Source organism: Molothrus aeneus, assembly GCF_037042795.1.
Source record: "Molothrus aeneus isolate 106 chromosome Z unlocalized genomic scaffold, BPBGC_Maene_1.0 scaffold_33, whole genome shotgun sequence".
NCBI lineage: Eukaryota > Metazoa > Chordata > Aves > Passeriformes > Icteridae > Molothrus > Molothrus aeneus.
In genome coordinates, this window is record NW_027098761.1 from 3,305,198 (window position 1) to 3,327,779 (window position 22,582).

The 22,582-nt window shown below is 50.7% G+C and overlaps 1 pseudogene; it reads left to right on the forward strand.

Annotated features, from left to right (window-relative positions):
* Positions 1–1,449: 1,449 nt before the first annotated feature.
* LOC136569490 (serine/threonine-protein kinase PAK 3-like) overlaps positions 1,450–22,582 on the forward strand; it is a 48,241-nt pseudogene continuing 27,108 nt past the window's right edge.

The window sequence follows — 22,582 nt, forward strand, 5'->3', positions numbered from 1 at the left end:
CGCCTCACGCAGTTCTGGCAGGAAGCGCCTGCAATCCTGCAGTTCTGCACTGAGCCAGAGCAAAGGTGTGAGATGCAGAGTGTTTGGCAGAAATATTCAGGCCCACCAGGCCAGCCTGCTTTGTGTTCTCTGGCACAAAGCAAGCGCTGTGCAATGCAGCTCTGAGCTGCTGGGAGAGAGGGAGTCGGGGATGTGCCTGAGGGTTTTGCTTGAGTAGTGAACTGATGAGGAAGGGAGCAGAAGGGTTGCAGTAGGCAATTTGTGTTTTCTTCATTAATTTCTGAAGGAAGGATGCAATGTGTCTTCACTCATCAAAAGCACTTGCAGGACTTCTTGGCAAAATGCTTGTGTTTGAATCCCAGAGTAGGAAGGAGAGGCATTGAGAAAATGTTAAGGTGTAACAAATGAGGCTTAATCTTGTGAATTCCTTGAGCTTTAGCAGGCAGTACTGAACCCTGTATTCCCCCATTGCAGTGCTTAATGTGTGCAAGTGGCTATCTTAACCTTGAGAATAAAGAGAATGGTCCTTCTAAGAAGGTAGCTGGAATTCAATTCCCTGCATTCAGGGGAAGAAAGTGTTTTTAGGATGCTCTTGACTAGTGAAGGAGAATTTGAGGAATGGAGTATTTCTAAAGCAACTGTGTCCAAGACCCTGCTATATTTGATCCATTTTTGACCAGGTTGACAAGGCAATGAAGAAAAATATCTTGTTTAATGAATGGGAACTTGACCCTTTGTCCTGGTTTAGGGCAAATTTGTGAGACACCCTCCACATGAGCTCCTCTAGAAAGCACATTCAATCGGTCCCTCTCACAACCAGTTTGGGAGAAAATACCTCCTTGGAGAAAAGTGGAAAAACCTGTTTATTAAGCAATAAAACCTAAACAATATTAAACAATGAAACCTCTTGCCGCTCCAAAAGAGAGACAAACTCACAAAGTCTCCTCCGTGGGCTGTGGCTCAGCTCACTCAGTCTCTTATCAGTCCTGTGGTGCTGGAAATGCTGCTACCCAGGCCCAGCCCGGTGGGTCACAGGTGTGAGCTGCCAGTGCTCTTCTGTTATTCAGTCTGGAGAAGGTCTAAACAGGTCCAAAGAAAAGAGGAAAAACCTCCCCACAGTCTAGGGAACTTCTTTGTCTCAGCTAGCTAAAACTAACTAAAAGCAAAGGAGAGCTCTGTCTTGCCTTCTGTCTATCCGCAGACATCACAGTCCAGGAGCAGGAATGTGGAGGAGTGAGTGCAGTTTCTGCAAAGAAACTCCGTGCTTCTTCTCTCCCTCCCTTCACTCTTGGAACTTGTCTTAAAGCTGCAAAACTTATTATTCATCAAAACCAGAACAGATGACTGGAGATACAAGCATGATATAGCCAAGCCAGGACACCCTTGAAAGAGAAACAATGTATTGGTCAATCGGTGGGCAGTCAAGCTTTGAAAGGGGAACAGTGCGCAATGGAGCCCTTGCTGGCAGGGAGTTGGTATCCTGAGCCATCATGGCCTCATCTCACACGCTGACCATGTGTGGGCTGATGCTGTAACTGGGAAAATTCCACTCCTGAGCAGGAGATATAGGGCCTGGTTCTGGGGTGGAGGGGTGAGAAGGATGAGATGCACAGCGCTTTGATCCAGGGGATGTCCTGGAAGTGCACTGCCTACCTGCCCCTGGCGCCGAGCACCATGCTCCACATCCTTCTCCTGCTCAGCAGATTTTTGGGAATCCAGGGGTTGGTATGTATTATTTGCTTTGCCGGCCTGGTTGTGTCTTAGGTTCTTTTGTGCATGGGTCTCCTCCTGAACCTGTGACAGTGACCACCAGGGACCTACAGGACACTCCTACTCTGATGTCAATAAATTCTGAGAAGTGATTGATATGTGTCAGATAAATTGGGGTAATGTTTAGCCTGTGAGTTTCCACAACTTATTGAATATGTCTTAATTCCATGGATACAAAGTAGTAGGTGCGATTACTGGGTGTGCATATGTCAGAGAAGTGATTCCCTATGCACTGAGTACTAAAATACAGTAATGCCTCCTTTCTAACCCAGAGCTGGCAGCAGGGATCGGGCCCTGCTTGGTAACTTTCATTTTGGCAACTTCCGTCAGCAGGTAAGAAAGATCAAAATGAAACATTTTCCAGCTGTTTTCCTCTGGTTGACCTTTTTGGGAGCCAAGGCTGGCCTGGGTATATGCAGAGCAGTGCAGCCCCAGAAACCCCTTGGTTTCCCCACAAGTTGTCATGCCTTGTTCCCAGGTGCGCCCAGCTGTGGCAGGAGAAGGAGCCCGCAGTGCAGTGGGCACCGTGCTCTGCCCAGCCGGGGCTCTCCGGCACAGAGCAGCAGCAGCAGCAGCAGCACTGTTCAACCCGCTCCTGCCTTGGCTTCCCCTGGGACACAGAAGCCTCTGGAAATCAGCACCGCCAGTCGCATTCCCAGCCTGGAGCAGCTCCTGCGGGCGGGCAGAGGCTGCCAGTTGGACTGCTTCCAAAGGGGAATAAAGGCAGAGATGTACATGCACCGGAGCCCTGGGCATGTCCAATAAATGTGCAGATAGGTGGGGAGATTTTTTAGGAATGATTTCAGCTGTTATGCTAACAGTGGCTTCTCTCCTGGTTCTGTGCAATGCTGTGGGCCATTTTCCTGGTCTGGTTTCCTTTGCTTGAGTCCCATCTGAGTGCTTATTTGGGGTCCAGGCTGTAGGTGCTTTGTGCACTCTTGGAGTTACTCTTGGATCCCTTGAACAACAGGCTTTGGCCCATGAGGGGAATTTGTGCTGCTTTGTGACAGAGGAGAACTTTGCAGGCTATTTTGTGTTTGCTGTAGGGGAGGTTGGTTATTGCTTGGCATAATTCACAGACAAACGTAGAACGTTTCCTTTGTGATGTCAGGGCATGGTTTCCACGTCGTCGTGGTGACATCAGAAGGTTGCCTTGGTGCAAGGAAGGCCTGAGTGTCAGAGCAGCCGTAGGTCTTGCTGAGAGCAGGCGCATCCTCCTGGTTAAGGCATTTGTCAGGGGGTAGCTGTGCACTGACGAGAGCCTTTTTTTTTCTACTGTGTGAGCACTGCCTGCACACTTGTAGAGCAGCGCCACAGGGATGGAGGAACTCAGGGCTGCAATTTTCGCTGCTTACACGGTTTATTATTCCGGCTATTATCTGACTCAGCTGGCTAGTAAGTAGAGGTTTTCCCTGGTGTAACTTAACCTGGCTTTTGTATGTCTTCCTGCTCTTTCTTAGTGATTGAGTTTCTGATTTTGAAACAGAAAGAACATTAGAATGCCACTGGTTTGGTAAACATCCTTTCAAGTAGTTCAGCTAAAAAGTGGGTGTCAGTAGCCACAGGGGCAGCATTTGCAAGGGAACCTGCAGGGCTTCCGTTCCCTCCATGGGAGAGTCTGTGGCAGCAGAGTCTGTCATTTCCTCAGTTTACTGGGATAGCAAGACACCTTTGAAAATGTAGACCGGGAGACCTTCTTGGAAAAAAACTCTCCAGTTGTTCCCAGAATTCAGGGAAAGCTTCTTTCTTTCTAAATTTTCTCCTGAAAGGATTTGACTGCCTAACTTGATGTTTTACTGAGTGCTAAAACAGCGATTCACTTTGCAAGGAAGTGCAATCTCCAAAGCAGTAAATGTCTGCTCCAGAACCCTGGAGCTGCTGCTGTGCTGTTTCACAATAGAACTGCCAAAGCTCAGGGGGATTTTGGGGAAGCTTTTCTGGGCAACTGTTTCCAGCAAGAGAATTAATGAGAATTAATGCATGCAACTGATTTTTAAAAAAATGTACTGGAGAGAGAGGATAAAAATGCTGCTTGATGTGTTTGGTAGAACAGGAGCACTGAGTGTTAAAAAACAATTTGCATTTTCTTGATCATGTTTTTATTCATTTACTGGCAAAACAGGCCAAAGAGTAGGCGCAAGCAAGAATATTGTCCTGATCTCTTGCTGGCTGTGTGAATGAAATGTGTCTTTTGGAGGGATTTTGTGAAATGGGAAATCATCTCTGTTTGGGTTGACTTGTTCTGTGGGATTCAGTAGCCCAAGCAGTTTTCTCACAGCATCTTGTTCGTTTTCCCTTCCCCACTACAGGTCACCTCGGGCGTGTATTCAGCGGTGCTGATCATGAGGTGAGTGAGAAAGAAACATTTCATGTTCCGGGTGATGAAGAATCGAAGAGCAAGTGGTGAGCTTGGCCAGTAGCAGTAGAGTGTAGAAGACCAGCTACGAAGGCCAGAAAAAAATCCATTTGATGACTGCATCATCAAAAAAAAGAGCATCACTGCCTGATTCCTCCTTTTCCACTTCAAAACTTTCAAGAACTAGAAGCATTGTTTTACAAAAAGAATATTTCTACCTGATAATTGGCAGGGTGGAATATATAAATAAGAGCAATATACAATGCATTTCAATTGGCATCCCATTGCTGTCAAAGTACCTGATTTCTCCTAAAAAGATGTGTTGGTAAATTTGAAAATAAATGAGGTTCTAAATGATCGGTGACGGCCTGTCCCTCATGCTTCTCTCTTGCCACAGCTGACAGAACCAACAGCCGTCTCTCCCCTGGCTCCCACTGCTCCTGGAGAAGAAGCCAAAGAGGAGCAAATTGAGATGGATGAGCGCCAGCCTCCATCAGTGCTCACACCAGAGCCTGGATATCCTGAGCCCGTAAGTGCGAGCTGTGGGTGGCGCTGTCTTTAGTGCAAGGCAGAGGTGCAAGTTTCAGAGCAGCCAGCGCTTCCTGTTGCTGGCTGAGGATGCTGAGTGCTGGAGTCCTGCCAGGAGCTTGGGATATCCTGCAGGCAGCGTCAGTAGACCTTGGCCTTTGACCTGTGGTGCTGAGGCCCCAAAGGGCTGGTGCCTCTGGGAGAGCATCTGGCTGCTTGGCTCAGGGGAGCTCTATCCCTGGGCTTCTGCAGCACTGTGGCCGGGGGCACAGGTGGTAGTGCTTGAAGTCATGGGGCTTTGTTTGTTTGTTTTCTTCTTTTGGAATGGTGTGTTTGGCTTTTGAGTCTTCTCTTCAGAATTCTTGAGTAATTCTTCAGTTCTAGAAAGTCTTTTGGGCCAGGTGACTTTTGGCTTTTGATAAGCTTCAAGGAGATGGTTGGTTGTCTATGAAGCTGTGGGGGGCCATTCTTTTCCCGTGAGGCCAAAGGATGAAAGTGAGTAGTTATGAAGCCTCGTGGCGAGGCAGGAAATCAGAAGGGGCAAATTTCTGTTGATGCATTTAGTGATGAAGCCTGCTGCTTTGGCAAATGCCTTGGAGCCAGAGTGGGGGTGAAGCTGCCAGTCCTGGACAGCTGTCTTGTGTTTCTCAGAACATGAAGGCCATCTAGAAATGGTGGATGTCTTCCAGAAAGTAAAATGGGCACCTCTGTGCCTGGGAAGCTGCGTGGGTGAAAAGACACTTGGGGTGTGGTAGAAGATCAGCTGAAGGAGAGCCATCCTGGGACCAGGTGTCCAAGAAGGCCCAGGGCATGGTGGCCTGTGTCAGCAGCAGTGGGGCAGCAGGAGCAGGGCAGTGAGCGTGGCCCTGTGCTGGGCAGCGCTGCGGCCACCGCTGCAGTGCTGGGTGCACTTGTGGGCCCCTGGGAAGCAGAAAGTCATGGAGGATCTGCAGCGTGTGCACAGAAGGACTGGGGAGCTGGGCAAGGGGGTGCAGCACAAGGCCAATGAGAAGGTGCTGGGGGAACTTTAGCTTGGACAAGGGGAGGCTCTTGAGGGACCTTCAGGCAGATTTCCATCAATCCCTGCGTGACAGTGCTCAGCACTTGGGCCATTTCCCTACTAAAGATGCCCTAACTACATCCAAGTGCTTTAGCCACTGGAGTGGGAGGCACTTCCATATTGTGCCTTGTTAGATTGTTGGTTTGCTATGAGGGAATTTCTCTGTTCATTTTCTCTTTTTCCAGCAAGCAATGATGGCTCTGCACAGGGTTTCCTCCCCTTTTGCAACAGTAGATGAGATTGCGATCTAGTTTGAGTTTTCCGCGTCTGCAGCTGCAGTAGCAAAGGAGTTGGTGTCTCTTTCCTACTTTTCCAATTCAGAGCTTTCAATACTTAAAATTCTGTTTTACAGAGACAACGTTGCTTTATGATAGCATCCAGGGAGGTATATCAACCTTATCTCCATCTAGTGTTCTTTTTAAGTGGCATATTTTAATTTGGTCAGTGGGACTTAGAATCCCTATATGGCTATGAACTGTTATGAATTCTCCTTAGAAGATGCAGTGGAAGATCTGAAAAGAAATGAGGTTCTGAATGATTGGTGACAGCCTGTCCCTCATGCTTCTCTCTTGCCACAGCTGACAGAACCAACAGCCGTCTCTCCCCTGGCTCCCGCTGCTCCTGGAGAAGAAGCCAAAGAGGAGCAAATTGAGATGGATGAGCGCCAGCCTCCATCAGTGCTCACACCAGAGCCTGGATATCCTGAGGCCGTAAGTGCAAGCTGTGGGTGGCGCTGTCTTTAGTGCAAGGCAGAGGTGCAAGTTTCAGAGCAGCCAGCGCTTCCTGTTGCTGGCTGAGGATGCTGAGTGCTGGAGTCCTGCCAGGAGCTCGAGATTTCCTGCAGGCAGCGTCAGTAGAACTTGGCCTTTGACCTGTGGTGCTGAGGCCCCAAAGGGCTGGTGCCTCTGGGAGAGCATCTGGCTGCTTGGCTCAGGGAAACTCTATCCCTGGGCTTCTGCAGCACTGTGGTCAAGGGCACAGGTGGTAGTGCTTGAAGTCATGGGGCTTTGTTTGTTTGTTTTCTTCTTTTGGAATGGTGTGTTTGGCTTGTGAGCCTGGTCTGCAGAATTCTTGAGTAATTCTTCAGTTCTAGAAAGTCTTTTGGGCCAGGTGACTTTTGGCTTTTGATAAGCTTTAAGGAGATGGTTGTGTTGTCTATGAAGCTGTGGGGGGCCATTCTTTTCCCGTGAGGCCAAAGGATGAAAGTGAGTAGTTATGAAGCCTCGTGGTGAGGCAGGAAATCAGAAGGGGCAAATTTCTGTTGATGCATTTAGTGATGAAGCCTGCTGCTTTGGCAAATGCCTTGGAGCCAGAGTGGGGGTGAAGCTGCCAGTCCTTGACAGCTGTCTTGTGTTTCTCAGAACATGAAGGCCATCTAGAAATGGTGGATGCTGTATTTGAAGTCAAATGGGCAACTCTGTGCCTGGGGAGCTGCATGGGTCAAAAGGACCCAGGAGTGCCGTAGATGATCAGCTGAAGAAGAGCCATCCTGGGACCAGGTGGCCAAGAAGGCCCAGGGCATGGTGGCCTGTGTCAGCAGCAGTGGGGCAGCAGGAGCAGGGCAGTGAGCGTGGCCCTGTGCTGGGCAGCGCTGCGGCCACCGCTGCAGTGCTGGGTACACTTGTGGGCCCCTGGGAAGCAGAAAGTCATGGAGGGGCTGCAGCGTGTGCAGAGAAGGACAGGGGAGCTGGGCAAGGGGGTGCAGCACAAGGCCAATGAGGAGGTGCTGAGGGAACTTTAGCCTGGACAACGGGAGGCTCTTGAGGGACCTTCAGGCAGACTTCCATCAATCCCTGCGTGACAGTGCTCAGCACATGGGCCAGTTCTCTACTAAAGATGCCCTAACTACATCCAAGTGCTTTAGCCACTGGAGTGGGTGGCACTTCCATATTGTGCCTGGTTGGCTTGTTGGTTTGCTATGAGGGAATTACTCTCTTCATTTTCTCTTTTTCCAGCAAGCAATGATGCCTCTGCACAGGGTTTCCTCCCCTTTTGCAACAGTAGATGAGATTGCGATCTAGTTTGAGTTTTCCGCGTGTCATGGTTTGACACTGGCACAATGCCAGTGCCTCCATGAAGATACCTTCTCCCTGGTTTCTGCTGTGAGATGTGACCAGGAATAAGCAAAGCAGGCTCCTACTTAGGGAAAAAGAACCAGAACTTTATTAACTACTCTACAACTACAGATAAAAAGGAACACACACACACACCGGGAAAATGAAAACTTCACAAGTGCATTTCCTCCTCCCCCCACCAAATTTCCAACACAATACATTTGGTTCCTCAAATCACCAACTCTCGGTCCAGCACCACCTTTTAGACAATCAATCCTCAGTTCATCAAGAGGAGAGGAGTCCTTCTTGTGCCATGGACTTCCCCTGGAAACACAGCTGAAGCCTCGTGTGTTTCTGTGTCACTCGTGGCACCGCCCGGAGTACATCTGCTGTCGTGACCTCTTCCTTTTCATGTCCAGTGCTCTCACCACTGAACACGGACCAGAACTGCTTCTAGGGTTGTCTTTTAAGGATGCTCTGTCCCGATCCAAAAAAAGGCACAGTCTCTCCTTTGGGACACCTGTCCCCACAATCTCTCCTTTGGGACACCTGTCCCCCCCATATTTTTTCACCCCCTGGGGCCGAGGGGCATCAACACTGAACCCTCTTGGTTCTGAGGCCATTGCCTCCCCCTAGAATGCAGTCTCTGTATCACAAGGAACATGGTTCTGTCCATGGCTGTACAAAAAGAGTCCAGCAAAAGCCACTCCATCATCTCTTCCCACTAGGATTCTTCTCTATTCTTCTACTATCTCTCACTCGCCCAGACCTCTCTCACACTGGCCATTTCTTTCCTCATCTTCCACTCTATCTTCTAGGAGAGGTCAATGTTCTGTAAAGTTCTCATTCTCCAAAAAGGGGTTAAAAGCTCCTACAAGCGGCCGGCTGAACCCCCCCCCTCTTCTCCGTCCCAGCCGTGCTGCCGGCGCAGGCCCATGTTTATCAAGCTTCAAGGTTACAGTCCCAGGCAGCGGCTCTTTCTCTTTCTCTCTGTGTCTCTCAGGGGGGGTTGCCCGATGGCTCCCGGTGTCTCTCTCACTCTTTCTTCCACCCTTCCACCCCGGGGCTCAGGCCTACCTCTCTCGACCTCATGGCTTTCCCCTCCCCCTGCCCAGCCAGCAGCTGGGCCAGGGGTGAGACCCGAACTCTTTCCCGCCGGAAACCCAAAAGAACCCTCCCAGGGGAGAGCTCTGCTTTTAACCCCGTGTTCTCAGAGGCGTGTCCATGTCCCAATGGCCAGGTTAAATGCCAATATTAAAGTCTGAATATCCATTGGCCAAAAACACAGCATCCCAAAAAACACATTTCCTGTCAAACCACCACACCGTGTCTGCAGCTGCAGTAGCAAAGGAGTTGGTGTCTCTTTCCTACTTTTCCAATTCAGAGCTTTCAATACTTAAAATTCTGTTTTACAGAGACAACGTTGCTTTATGATAGCAGCCAGGGAGGAATATCAACCTTATCTCCATCTAGTGTTCTTTTTAAGTGGCATATTTTAATTTGGTCAGTGGGACTTAGAATCCCTATATGGCTATGAACTGTTATGAATTCTCCTTAGAAGATGCAGTGGAAGATCTGAAAAGAAATGAGGTTCTGAATGATCGGTGACAGCCTGTCCCTCATGCTTCTCTCTTGCCACAGCTGACAGAACCAACAGCCGTCTCTCCCCTGGCTCCCGCTGCTCCTGGAGAAGAAGCCAAAGAGGAGCAAATTGAGATGGATGAGCGCCAGCCTCCATCAGTGCTCACACCAGAGCCTGGATATCCTGAGCCTGTAAGTGCGAGCTGTGGGTGGCGCTGTCTTTAGTGCAAGGCAGAGGTGCAAGTTTCAGAGCAGCCAGCGCTTCCTGTTGCTGGCTGAGGATGCTGAGTGCTGGAGTCCTGCCAGGAGCTCGGGATTTCCTGCAGGCAGCGTCAGTAGAACTTGGCCTTTGACCTGTGGTGTTGAGGCCCCAAAGGGCTGGTGCCTCTGGGAGAGCATCTGGCTGCTTGGCTCAGGGAAGCTCTATCCCTGGGCTTCTGCAGCACTGTGGTCGAGGGCACAGGTGGTAGTGCTTGAAGTCATGGGGCTTTGTTTGTTTGTTTTCTTCTTTTGGAATGGTGTGTTTGGCTTGTGAGTCTGGTCTGCAGTTTTCTTGAGTAATTCTTCAGTTCTAGAAAGCCTTTTGGGCCAGGTGACTTTTGGCTTTTGATAAGCTTCAAAGGGGATGGTTGTGTTGTCTATGAAGCTGTGGGGGGCCATTCTTTTCCCGTGAGGCCAAAGAATGAAAGTGAGTAGTTATGAAGCCTCGTGGTGAGGCAGGAAATCAGAAGGGGCAAATTTCTGTTGATGCATTTAGTGATGAAGCCTGCTGCTTTGGTAAATGCCTTGGAGCCAGAGTGGGGGTGAAGCTGCCAGTCCTTGACAGCTGTCTTGTGTTTCTCAGAACATGAAGGCCATCTAGAAATGGTGGATGCTGTATTTGAAGTCAAATGGGCAACTCTGTGCCAGGGGAGCTGCATGGGTCAAAAGGACCCAGGAGTGCCGTAGATGATCAGCTGAAGAAGAGCCATCCTGGGACCAGGTGTCCAAGAAGGCCCAGGGCATGGTGGCCTGTGTCAGCAGCAGTGGGGCAGCAGGAGCAGGGCAGTGAGCGTGGCCCTATGCTGGGCAGCGCTGCGGCCACCGCTGCAGTGCTGGGTGCACTTGTGGGCCCCTGGGAAGCAGAAAGTCATGGAGGGGCTGTAGCATGTGCAGAGAAGGACAGGGGAGCTGGGCAAGGGGGTGCAGCACAAGGCCAATGAGGAGGTGCTGAGGGAGCTGTAGTCTCCACAATGGGGGGCTCTTGAGGGACCTTTAGGCAGACTTCCATCACCCCCTACATGACAGTGCTTAGCACAAGGGCCATTTCCCTACTAAACACACCCTCACTGCATCCAGGGGCTTTAGCCACTGGAGTGGGTGGCACTTCCATATTGTGCCTTGTTAGATTGTTGGCTTGTTGGTTTGCTAGGAGAGGTTTGCCCTGATCTTGTTCTCCTTTCCTAGCAAGCAAAGGTGCTTCTGCATAACATTTCCTGCCCTTTTGCAGCCCTGGATGAGATTGTGTTTCAGTTTGAGTTTCCCACGTCTTCAGCTGCAGTAGCCAAGGCCTTGCTGTCGCTTTCCAGCATTTCCATTTCAGAACTTTCAGGAACGAAAAGGAACTCTGCTTTACAGAGACAACGTTGCTTCTTGATAGCAGCCAGGGAGGCCAGGGAGGAATATCAACCTTATATCCATCTAGAGTTCTCTTGAATTGGCCCATTTTAATTTGATGTCTGTGTCTTAGAACCCTTTTGTCGCTATGAAATGTTCTGATTTTTCCTTAAAAGGTGCAGTGCTAGATCTGAAAAGAAATGAGGTTCTAAACAGTTTGTCCTTCATGCTTCTCTCTTGCCACAGCTGACAGAACCAACAGCCGTCTCTCCCCTGGCTCCCGCTGCTCCTGGAGAAGAAGCCAAAGAGGAGCAAATTGAGATGGATGAACGCCAGCCTCCATCAGTGCTCACACCAGAGCCTGGATATCCCGAGCCCGTAAGTGCAAGCTGTGGGTGGCGCTGTCTTTAGTGCAAGGCAGAGGTGCAAGTTTCAGAGCAGCCAGCGCTTCCTGTTGCTGGCTGAGGATGCTGAGTGCTGGAGTCTTGCCAGGAGCTCGGGATTTCCTGCAGGCAGCAGCAGTAGAACTTGGCCTTTGACCTGTGGTGTTGAGGCCCCAAAGGGCTGGTGCCTCTGGGAGAGCATCTGGCTGCTTGGCTCAGGGAAGCTCTATCCCTGGGCTTCTGCAGCACTGTGGTCGAGGGCACAGGTGGTAGTGCTTGAAGTCATGGGGCTTTGTTTGTTTGTTTTCTTCTTTTGGAATGGTGTGTTTGGCTTGTGAGCCTGGTCTGCAGTTTTCTTGATTAATTCTTCAGTTCTAGAAAGCCTTTTGGGCCAGGTGACTTTTGGCTTTTGATAAGCTTCAAGGAGATGGTTGTGTTGTCTATGAAGCTGTGGGGGGCCATTCTTTTCCCGTGCTGCCAAAGGATGAAAGTGAGTAGTTATGAAGCCTCGTGGTAAGGCATGAAATCAGAAGGGGCCAGTTTCTGTTGATGCATTTATTGGTGAAGTCTGCTGCTTTGGCAAATGTCATGGAGCCAAAGTGGGGGTGAAGCTGCCAGTCCTTGACAGCTGTCTTGTGTTTCTCAGAACATGAAGGCCATCTAGAAATGGTGGATGCTGTATTTGAAGTCAAATGGGCAACTCCGTGCTTGGGGAGCTGCATGGGTCAAAAGGACCCAGGAATGCTATAGAAGATCAGCTGAAGAAGAGCCATCCTGGGACCAGGTGGCCAAGAAGGCCAAGGGCATGGTGGCCTGTGTCAGCAGCAGTGGGGCAGCAGGAGCAGGGCAGTGAGCGTGGCCCTGTGCTGGGCAGCGCTGCGGCCACCGCTGCAGTGCTGGGTGCACTTGTGGGCCCCTGGGAAGCAGAAAGTCATGGAGGATCTGCAGCGTGTGCACAGAAGGACAGGGGAGCTGGGCAAGGGGGTGCAGCACAAGGCCAATGAGAAGGTGCTGGGGAAACTTTAGCCTGGACAACGGGAGGCTCTTGAGGGACCTTCAGGCAGACTTCCATCAATCCCTGCGTGACAGTGCTCAGCATATGGGCCAGTTCTCTACTAAAGATGCCCTAACTACATCCAAGTGCTTTAGCCACTGGAGTGGGAGGCACTTCCATATTGTGCCTGGTTGGCTTGTTGGTTTGCTATGAGGGAATTACTCTCTTCATTTTCTCTTTTTCCAGCAAGCAATGATGCCTCTGCACATGGTTTCCTCCCCTTTTGCAACAGTAGATGAGATTGCGATCTAGTTTGAATTTTCCGCGTCTGCAGCTGCAGTAGCAAAGGAGTTGGTGTCTCTTTCCTACTTTTCCAATTCAGAGCTTTCAATACTTAAAATTCTGTTTTACAGAGACAACGTTGCTTTATGATAGCAGCCAGGGAGGAATATCAACCTTATCTCCATCTAGTGTTCTTTTTAAGTGGCATATTTTAATTTGGTCAGTGGGACTTAGAATCCCTATATGGCTATGAACTGTTATGAATTCTCCTTAGAAGATGCAGTGGAAGATCTGAAAAGAAATGAGGTTCTGAATGATCGGTGACAGCCTGTCCCTCATGCTTCTCTCTTGCCACAGCTGACAGAACCAACAGCCGTCTCTCCCCTGGCTCCCGCTGCTCCTGGAGAAGAAGCCAAAGAGGAGCAAATTGAGATGGATGAGCGCCAGCCTCCATCAGTGCTCACACCAGAGCCTGGATATCCTGAGCCTGTAAGTGCAAGCTGTGGGTGGTGCTGTCTTTAGTGCAAGGCAGAGGTGCAAGTTTCAGAGCAGCCAGCGCTTCCTGTTGCTGGCTGAGGATGCTGAGTGCTGGAGTCCTGCCAGGAGCTTGGGATTTCCTGCAGGCAGCGTCAGTAGAACTTGGCCTTTGACCTGTGGTGCTGAGGCCCCAAAGGGCTGGTGCCTCTGGGAGAGCATCTGGCTGCTTGGCTCAGGGAAGCTCTATCCCTGGCCTTCTGCAGCACTGTGGTCGAGGGCACAGGTGGTAGTTCTTGAAGTCATGGGGCTTTGTTTGTTTGTTTTCTTCTTTTGGAATGGTGTGTTTGGCTTGTGAGTCTGGTCTGCAGTTTTCTTGATTAATTCTTCAGTTCTAGAACGCCTTTTGGGCCAGGTGACTTTTGGCTTTTGATAAGCTTCAAAGGGGATGGTTGTGTTGTCTATGAAGCTGTGGGGGGCCATTCTTTTCCCGTGAGGCCAAAGAATGAAAGTGAGTAGTTATGAAGCCTCGTGGTGTGGCAGGAAATCAGAAGGGGCAAATTTCTGTTGATGCATTTAGTGATGAAGCCTGCTGCTTTGGTAAATGCCTTGGAGCCAGAGTGGGGGTGAAGCTGCCAGTCCTTGACAGCTGTCTTGTGTTTCTCAGAACATGAAGGCCATCTAGAAATGGTGGATGCTGTATTTGAAGTCAAATGGGCAACTCTGTGCCAGGGGAGCTGCACGGGTCAAAAGGACCCAGGAGTGCTGTAGATGATCAGCTGAAGAAGAGCCATCCTGGGACCAGGTGTCCAAGAAGGCTCAGGGCATGGTGGCCTGTGTCAGCAGCAGTGGGGCAGCAGGAGCAGGGCATTGAGCGTGGCCCTGTGCTGGGCCGCGCTGCGGCCACCGCTGCAGTGCTGGGTGCACTTGTGGGCCCCTGGGAAGCAGAAAGTCATGGAGGATCTGCAGCGTGTGCACAGAAGGACAGGGGAGCTGGGCAAGGGGGTGCAGCACAAGGCCAATGAGGAGGTGCTGAGGGAGCTGTAGTCTCCACAATGGGGGGCTCTTGAGGGACCTTTAGGCAGACTTCCATCACCCCCTACATGACAGTGCTCAGCACAAGGGCCATTTCCCTACTAAACACACCCTCACTGCATCCAGGCGCTTTAGCCACTGGAGTGGGAGGCACTTTCATATTGTGCCTGGTTGGCTTGTTGGTTTGCTATGAGGGAATTACTCTGTTCATTTTCTCTTTTTCCAGCAAGCAATGATGCCTCTGCACAGGGTTTCCTCCCCTTTTGCAACAGTAGATGAGATTGCGATCTAGTTTGAATTTTCCGCGTCTGCAGCTGCAGTAGCAAAGGAGTTGGTGTCTCTTTCCTACTTTTCCAATTCAGAGCTTTCAATACTTAAAATTCTGTTTTACAGAGACAACGTTGCTTTATGATAGCAGCCAGGGAGGCATATCAACCTTATCTCCATCTAGTGTTCTTTTTAAGTGGCATATTTTAATTTGGTCAGTGGGACTTAGAATCCCTATATGGCTATGAACTGTTATGAATTCTCCTTAGAAGATGCAGTGGAAGATCTGAAAAGAAATGAGGTTCTGAATGATCGGTGACAGCCTGTCCCTCATGCTTCTCTCTTGCCACAGCTGACAGAACCAACAGCCGTCTCTCCCCTGGCTCCCGCTGCTCCTGGAGAAGAAGCCAAAGAGGAGCAAATTGAGATGGATGAGCGCCAGCCTCAGTCAGTGCTCACACCAGAGCCTGGATATCCTGAGCCTGTAAGTGCAAGCTGTGGGTGGTGCTGTCTTTAGTGCAAGGCAGAGGTGCAAGTTTCAGAGCAGCCAGCGCTTCCTGTTGCTGGCTGAGGATGCTGAGTGCTGGAGTCCTGCCAGGAGCTCGGGATTTCCTGCAGGCAGCGTCAGTAGAACTTGGCCTTTGACCTGTGGTGTTGAGGCCCCACAGGGCTGGTGCCCCTGGGAGAGCATCTGGCTGCTTGGCTCAGGGAAGCTCTATCCCTGGGCTTCTGCAGCACTGTGGCCGAGGGCACACGTAGTAGTGCTTGAAGTCATGGGGCTTTGTTTGTTTGTTTTCTTCTTTTGGAATGGTGTGTTTGGCTTGTGAGTCTGGTCTGCAGTTTTCTTGAGTAATTCTTCAGTTCTAGAAAGCCTTTTGGGCCAGGTGACTTTTGGCTTTTGATAAGCTTCAAAGGGGATGGTTGTGTTGTCTATGAAGCTGTGGGGGGCCATTCTTTTCCCGTGAGGCCAAAGAATGAAAGTGAGTAGTTATGAAGCCTCGTGGTGAGGCAGGAAATCAGAAGGGGCCAGTTTCTGTTGATGCATTTATTGGTGAAGTCTGCTGCTTTGGCAAATGTCATGGAGCCAAAGTGGGGGTGAAGCTGCCAGTCCTTGACAGCTGTCTTGTGTTTCTCAGAACATGAAGGCCATCTAGAAATGGTGGATGCTGTATTTGAAGTCAAATGGGCAACTCTGTGCCAGGGGAGCTGCACGGGTCAAAAGGACCCAGGAGTGCCGTAGATGATCAGCTGAAGAAGAGCCATCCTGGGACCAGGTGTCCAAGAAGGCCCAGGGCATGGTGGCCTGTGTCAGCAGCAGTGGGGCAGCAGGAGCAGGGCAGTGAGTGTGGCCCTGTGCTGGGCAGCGCTGCGCCCACCGCTGCAGTTCTGGGTGCACTTGTGAGCCCCTGGGAAGCAGAAAGTCCTTGAGGGGCTGCAGCCTGTGCAGAGAAGGACAGGGGAGCTGGGCAAGGGTGTGCAGCACAAGGCCAATGAGGAGGTGCTGAGGGAGCTGTAGTCTCCACAATGGGGGGCTCTTGAGGGACCTTTAGGCAGACTTCCATCACCCCCTACATGACAGTGCTTAGCACAAGGGCCATTTCCCTACTAAACACACCCTCACTGCATCCAGGCGCTTTAGCCACTGGAGTGGGTGGCACTTCCATATTGTGCCTTGTTAGATTGTTGGCTTGTTGGTTTGCTAGGAGAGGTTTGCCCTGATCTTGTTCTCCTTTCCTAGCAAACAAAGGTGCTTCTGCATAACATTTCCTGCCCTTTTGCAGCCCTGGATGAGATTGTGTTTCAGTTTGAGTTTCCCACGTCTTCAGCTGCAGTAGCCAAGGCCTTGCTGTCGCTTTCCGGCATTTCCATTTCAGAACTTTCAGGAACGAAAAGGAACTCTGCTTTACAGAGACAACGTTGCTTCTTGATAGCAGCCAGGGAGGAATATCAACCTTATATCCATCTAGAGTTCTCTTGAATTGGCCCATTTTAATTTGATGTCTGTGTCTTAGAACCCTTTTGTCGCTATGAAATGTTCTGATTTCTCCTTAAAAGGTGCAGTGCTAGATCTGAAAAGAAATAAGGTTCTAAACAGTTTGTCCTTCATGCTTCTCTCTTGCCACAGCTGACAGAACCAACAGCCGTCTCTCCCCTGGCTCCCGCTGCTCCTGGAGAAGAAGCCAAAGAGGAGCAAATTGAGATGGATGAGCGCCAGCCTCCATCAGTGCTCACACCAGAGCCTGGATATCCTGAGCCTGTAAGTGCAAGCTGTGGGTGGGGCTGTCTTTAGTGCAAGGCAGAGGTGCAAGTTTCAGAGCAGCCAGCGCTTCCTGTTGCTGGCTGAGGATGCTGAGTGCTGGAGTCCTGCCAGGAGCTTGGGATATCCTGCAGGCAGCATCAGTAGACCTTGGCCTTTGACCTGTGGTGTTGAGGCCCCAAAGGGCTGGTGCCTCTGGGAGAGCATCTGGCTGCTTGGCTCAGGGAAGCTCTATCCCTGGCCTTCTGCAGCACTGTGGCCGGGGGCACACGTGGTAGTGCTTGAAGTCATGGGGCTTTGTTTGTTTGTTTTCTTCTTTTGGAATGGTGTGTTTGGCTTGTGAGTCTTCTCTTCAGAATTCTTGAGTAATTCTTCAGTTCTAGAAAGTCTTTTGGGCCAGGTGACTTTTGGCTTTTGATAAGCTTCAAGGAGATGGTTGGTTGTCTATGAAGCTGTGGGGGGCCATTCTTTTCCCGTGAGGCCAAAGGATGAAAGTGAGTAGTTATGAAGCCTCGTGGTGTGGCAGGAAATCAGAAGGGGCAAATTTCTGTTGATGCATTTAGTGATGAAGCCTGCTGCTTTGGTAAATGCCTTGGAGCCAGAGTGGGGGTGAAGCTGCCAGTCCTTGTCAGCTGTCTTGTGTTTCTCAGAACATGAAGGCCATCTAGAAATGGTGGATGTCTTCCAGAAAGTAAAATGGGCACCTCTGTGCCTGGGAAGCTGCGTGGGTGAAAAGACACTTGGGGTGTGGTAGAAGATCAGCTGAAGGAGAGCCATCCTGGGACCAGGTGTCCAAGAAGGCCCAGGGCATGGTGGCCTGTGTCAGCAGCAGTGGGGCAGCAGGAGCAGGGCAGTGAGCGTGGCCCTGTGCTGGGCAGCGCTGGGGCCACATCTGCAGTGCTGGGTGCACTTGTGGGCCCCTGGGAAGCAGAAAGTCATGGAGGATCTGCAGCGTGTGCACAGAAGGACTGGGGAGCTGGGCAAGGGGGTGCAGCACAAGGCCAATGAGAAGGTGCTGGGGGAACTTTAGCTTGGACAAGGGGAGGCTCTTGAGGGACCTTCAGGCAGATTTCCATCAATCCCTGCGTGACAGTGCTCAGCACTTGGGCCATTTCCCTACTAAAGATGCCCTAACTACATCCAAGTGCTTTAGCCACTGGAGTGGGAGGCACTTCCATATTGTGCCTTGTTAGATTGTTGGCTTGCTATGAGGGAATTTCTCTGTTCATTTTCTCTTTTTCCAGCAAGCAATGATGGCTCTGCACAGGGTTTCCTCCCCTTTTGCAACAGTAGATGAGATTGCGTTCTAGTTTGAGTTTTCCGCGTCTGCAGCTGCAGTAGCAAAGGAGTTGGTGTCTCTTTCCTACTTTTCCAATTCAGAGCTTTCAATACTTAAAATGCTGTTTTACAGAGACAACGTTGCTTTATGATAGCAGCCAGGGAGGAATATCAACCTTATCTCCATCTAGTGTTCTTTTTAAGTGGCATATTTTAATTTGGTCAGTGGGACTTAGAATCCCTATATGGCTATGAACTGTTATGAATTCTCCTTAGAAGATGCAGTGGAAGATCTGAAAAGAAATGAGGTTCTGAATGATCGGTGACAGCCTGTCCCTCATGCTTCTCTCTTGCCACAGCTGACAGAACCAACAGCCATCTCTCCCCTGGCTCCCGCTGCTCCTGGAGAAGAAGCCAAAGAGGAGCAAATTGAGATGGATGAGCGCCAGCCTCAGTCAGTGCTCACACCAGAGCCTGGATATCCTGAGCCCGTAAGTGCAAGCTGTGGGTGGCGCTGTCTTTAGTGCAAGGCAGAGGTGCAAGTTTCAGAGCAGCCAGCTCTTCCTGTTGCTGGCTGAGGATGCTGAGTGCTGGAGTCCTGCCAGGAGCTCGGGATTTCCTGCAGGCCGCGTCAGTAGAACTTGGCCTTTGACCTGTGGTGCTGAGGCCCCAAAGGGCTGGTGCCTCTGGGAGAGCATCTGGCTGCTTGGCTCAGGGAAACTCTATCCCTGGGCTTCTGCAGCACTGTGGCCGGGGGCACAGGTGGTAGTGCTTGAAGTCATGGGGCTTTGTTTGTTTGTTTTCTTCTTTTGGAATGGTGTGTTTGGCTTGTGAGCCTGGTCTGCAGAATTCTTGAGTAATTCTTCAGTTCTAGAAAGTCTTTTGGGCCAGGTGACTTTTGGCTTTTGATAAGCTTCAAGGAGATGGTTGGTTGTCTATGAACCTGTGGGGGGCCATTCTTTTCCCGTGAGGCCAAAGGATGAAAGTGAGTAGTTATGAAGCCTCGTGGTGAGGCAGGAAATCAGAAGGGGCAAATTTCTGTTGATGCATTTAGTGATGAAGCCTGCTGCTTTGGCAAATGCCTTGGAGCCAGAGTGGGGGTGAAGCTGCCAGTCCTTGACAGCTGTCTTGTGTTTCTCAGAACATGAAGGCCATCTAGAAATGGTGGATGCTGTATTTGAAGTCAAATGGGCAACTCTGTGCCAGGGGAGCTGCACAGGTCAAAAGGACCCAGGAGTGCCGTAGATGATCAGCTGAAGAAGAGCCATCCTGGGACCAGGTGTCCAAGAAGGCCCAGGGCATGGTGGCCTGTGTCAGCAGCAGTGGGGCAGCAGGAGCAGGGCAGTGAGTGTGGCCCTGTGCTGGGCAGCGCTGCGGCCACCGCTGCAGTGCTGGGTGCACTTGTGGGCCCCTGGGAAGCAGAAAGTCCTTGAGGGGCTGCAGCATGTGCACAGAAGGACAGGGGAGCTGGGCAAGGGTGTGCAGCACAAGGCCAATGAGGAGGTGCTGAGGGAGCTGTAGTCTCCACAATGGGGGGCTCTTGAGGGACCTTTAGGCAGACTTCCATCACCCCCTACATGACAGTGCTTAGCACAAGGGCCATTTCCCTACTAAACACACCCTCACTGCATCCAGGCGCTTTAGCCACTGGAGTGGGTGGCACTTCCATATTGTGCCTTGTTAGATTGTTGGCTTGTTGGTTTGCTAGGAGAGGTTTGCCCTGATCTTGTTCTCCTTTCCTAGCAAACAAAGGTGCTTCTGCATAACATTTCCTGCCCTTTTGCAGCCCTGGATGAGATTGTGTTTCAGTTTGAGTTTCCCACGTCTTCAGCTGCAGTAGCCAAGGCCTTGCTGTCGCTTTCCGGCATTTCCATTTCAGAACTTTCAGGAACGAAAAGGAACTCTGCTTTACAGAGACAACGTTGCTTCTTGATAGCAGCCAGGGAGGAATATCAACCTTATATCCATCTAGAGTTCTCTTGAATTGGCCCATTTTAATTTGATGTCTGTGTCTTAGAACCCTTTTGTCGCTATGAAATGTTCTGATTTCTCCTTAAAAGGTGCAGTGCTAGATCTGAAAAGAAATGAGGTTCTAAACAGTTTGTCCTTCATGCTTCTCTCTTGCCACAGCTGACAGAACCAACAGCCGTCTCTCCCCTGGCTCCCGCTGCTCCTGGAGAAGAAGCCAAAGAGGAGCAAATTGAGATGGATGAACGCCAGCCTCCATCAGTGCTCACACCAGAGCCTGGATATCCTGAGCCTGTAAGTGCAAGCTGTGGGTGGGGCTGTCTTTAGTGCAAGGCAGAGGTGCAAGTTTCAGAGCAGCCAGCGCTTCCTGTTGCTGGCTGAGGATGCTGAGTGCTGGAGTCCTGCCAGGAGCTTGGGATATCCTGCAGGCAGCGTCAGTAGACCTTGGCCTTTGACCTGTGGTGTTGAGGCCCCAAAGGGCTGGTGCCTCTGGGAGAGCATCTGGCTGCTTGGCTCAGGGAAGCTCTATCCCTGGGCTTCTGCAGCACTGTGGCCGGGGGCACAGGTGGTAGTGCTTGAAGTCATGGGGCTTTGTTTGTTTGTTTTCTTCTTTTGGAATGGTGTGTTTGGCTTGTGAGTCTTCTCTTCAGAATTCTTGAGTAATTCTTCAGTTCTAGAAAGTCTTTTGGGCCAGGTGACTTTTGGCTTTTGATAAGCTTCAAGGAGATGGTTGGTTGTCTATGAAGCTGTGGGGGGCCATTCTTTTCCCGTGAGGCCAAAGGATGAAAGTGAGTAGTTATGAAGCCTCGTGGTGAGGCAGGAAATCAGAAGGGGCAAATTTCTGTTGATGCATTTAGTGATGAAGCCTGCTGCTTTGGTAAATGCCTTGGAGCCAGAGTGGGGGTGAAGCTGCCAGTCCTTGACAGCTGTCTTGTGTTTCTCAGAACATGAAGGCCATCTAGAAATGGTGGATGCTGTATTTGAAGTCAAATGGGCAACTCTGTGCCTGGGGAGCTGCACGGGTCAAAAGGACCCAGGAGTGCCGTAGATGATCAGCTGAAGAAGAGCCATCCTGGGACCAGGTGGCCAAGAAGGCCCAGGGCATGGTGGCCTGTGTCAGCAGCAGTGGGGCAGCAGGAGCAGGGCAGTGAGCGTGGCCCTGTGCTGGGCAGCGCTGTGGCCACCGCTGCAGTGCTGGGTCCACTTGTGGGCCCCTGGGAAGCAGAAAGTCATGGAGGGGCTGCAGCGTGTGCACAGAAGGACAGGGGAGCTGGGCAAGGGGGTGCAGCACAAGGCCAATGAGGAGGTGCTGAGGGAACTTTAGCCTGGACAACGGGAGGCTCTTGAGGGACCTTCAGGCAGACTTCCATCAATCCCTGCGTGACAGTGCTCAGCACATGGGCCAGTTCTCTACTAAAGATGCCCTAACTACATCCAAGTGCTTTAGCCACTGGAGTGGGTGGCACTTCCATATTGTGCCTGGTTGGCTTGTTGGTTTGCTATGAGGGAATTACTCTCTTCATTTTCTCTTTTTCCAGCAAGCAATGATGCCTCTGCATAGGGTTTCCTCCCCTTTTGCAACAGTAGATGAGATTGCGATCTAGTTTGAGTTTTCCGCGTGTCATGGTTTGACACTGGCACAATGCCAGTGCCTCCATGAAGATACCTTCTCCCTGGTTTCTGCTGTGAGATGTGACCAGGAATAAGCAAAGCAGGCTCCTACTTAGGGAAAAAGAACCAGAACTTTATTAACTACTCTACAACTACAGATAAAAAGGAACACACACACACACCGGGAAAATGAAAACTTCACAAGTGCATTTCCTCCTCCCCCCACCAAATTTCCAACACAATACATTTGGTTCCTCAAATCACCAACTCTCGGTCCAGCACCACCTTTTAGACAATCAATCCTCAGTTCATCAAGAGGAGAGGAGTCCTTCTTGTGCCATGGGCTTCCCCTGGAAACACAGCTGAAGCCTCGTGTGTTTCTGTGTCACTCGTGGCACCGCCCAGAGTACATCTGCTGTCGTGACCTCTTCCTTTTCATGTCCAGTGCTCTCACCACTGAACACGGACCAGAACTGCTTCTAGGGTTGTCTTTTAAGGATGCTCTGTCCCGATCCAAAAAAAGGCACAGTCTCTCCTTTGGGACACCTGTCCCCACAATCTCTCCTTTGGGACACCTGTCCCCCCCATATTTTTTCACCCCCTGGGGCCGAGGGGCATCAACACTGAACCCTCTTGGTTCTGAGGCCATTGCCTCCCCCTAGAATGCAGTCTCTGTATCACAAGGAACATGGTTCTGTCCATGGCTGTACAAAAAGAGTCCAGCAAAAGCCACTCCATCATCTCTTCCCACTAGGATTCTTCTCTATTCTTCTACTATCTCTCACTCGCCCAGACCTCTCTCACACTGGCCCATTTCCTTCCTCATCTTCCACTCTATCTTCTAGGAGAGGTCAATGTTCTGTAAAGTTCTCATTCTCCAAAAAGGGGTTAAAAGCTCCTACAAGCGGCCGGCTGAACCCCCCCCCTCTTCTCCGTCCCAGCCGTGCTGCCGGCGCAGGCCCATGTTTATCAAGCTTCAAGGTTACAGTCCCAGGCAGCGGCTCTTTCTCTTTCTCTCTGTGTCTCTCAGGGGGGGTTGCCCGATGGCTCCCGGTGTCTCTCTCACTCTTTCTTCCACCCTTCCACCC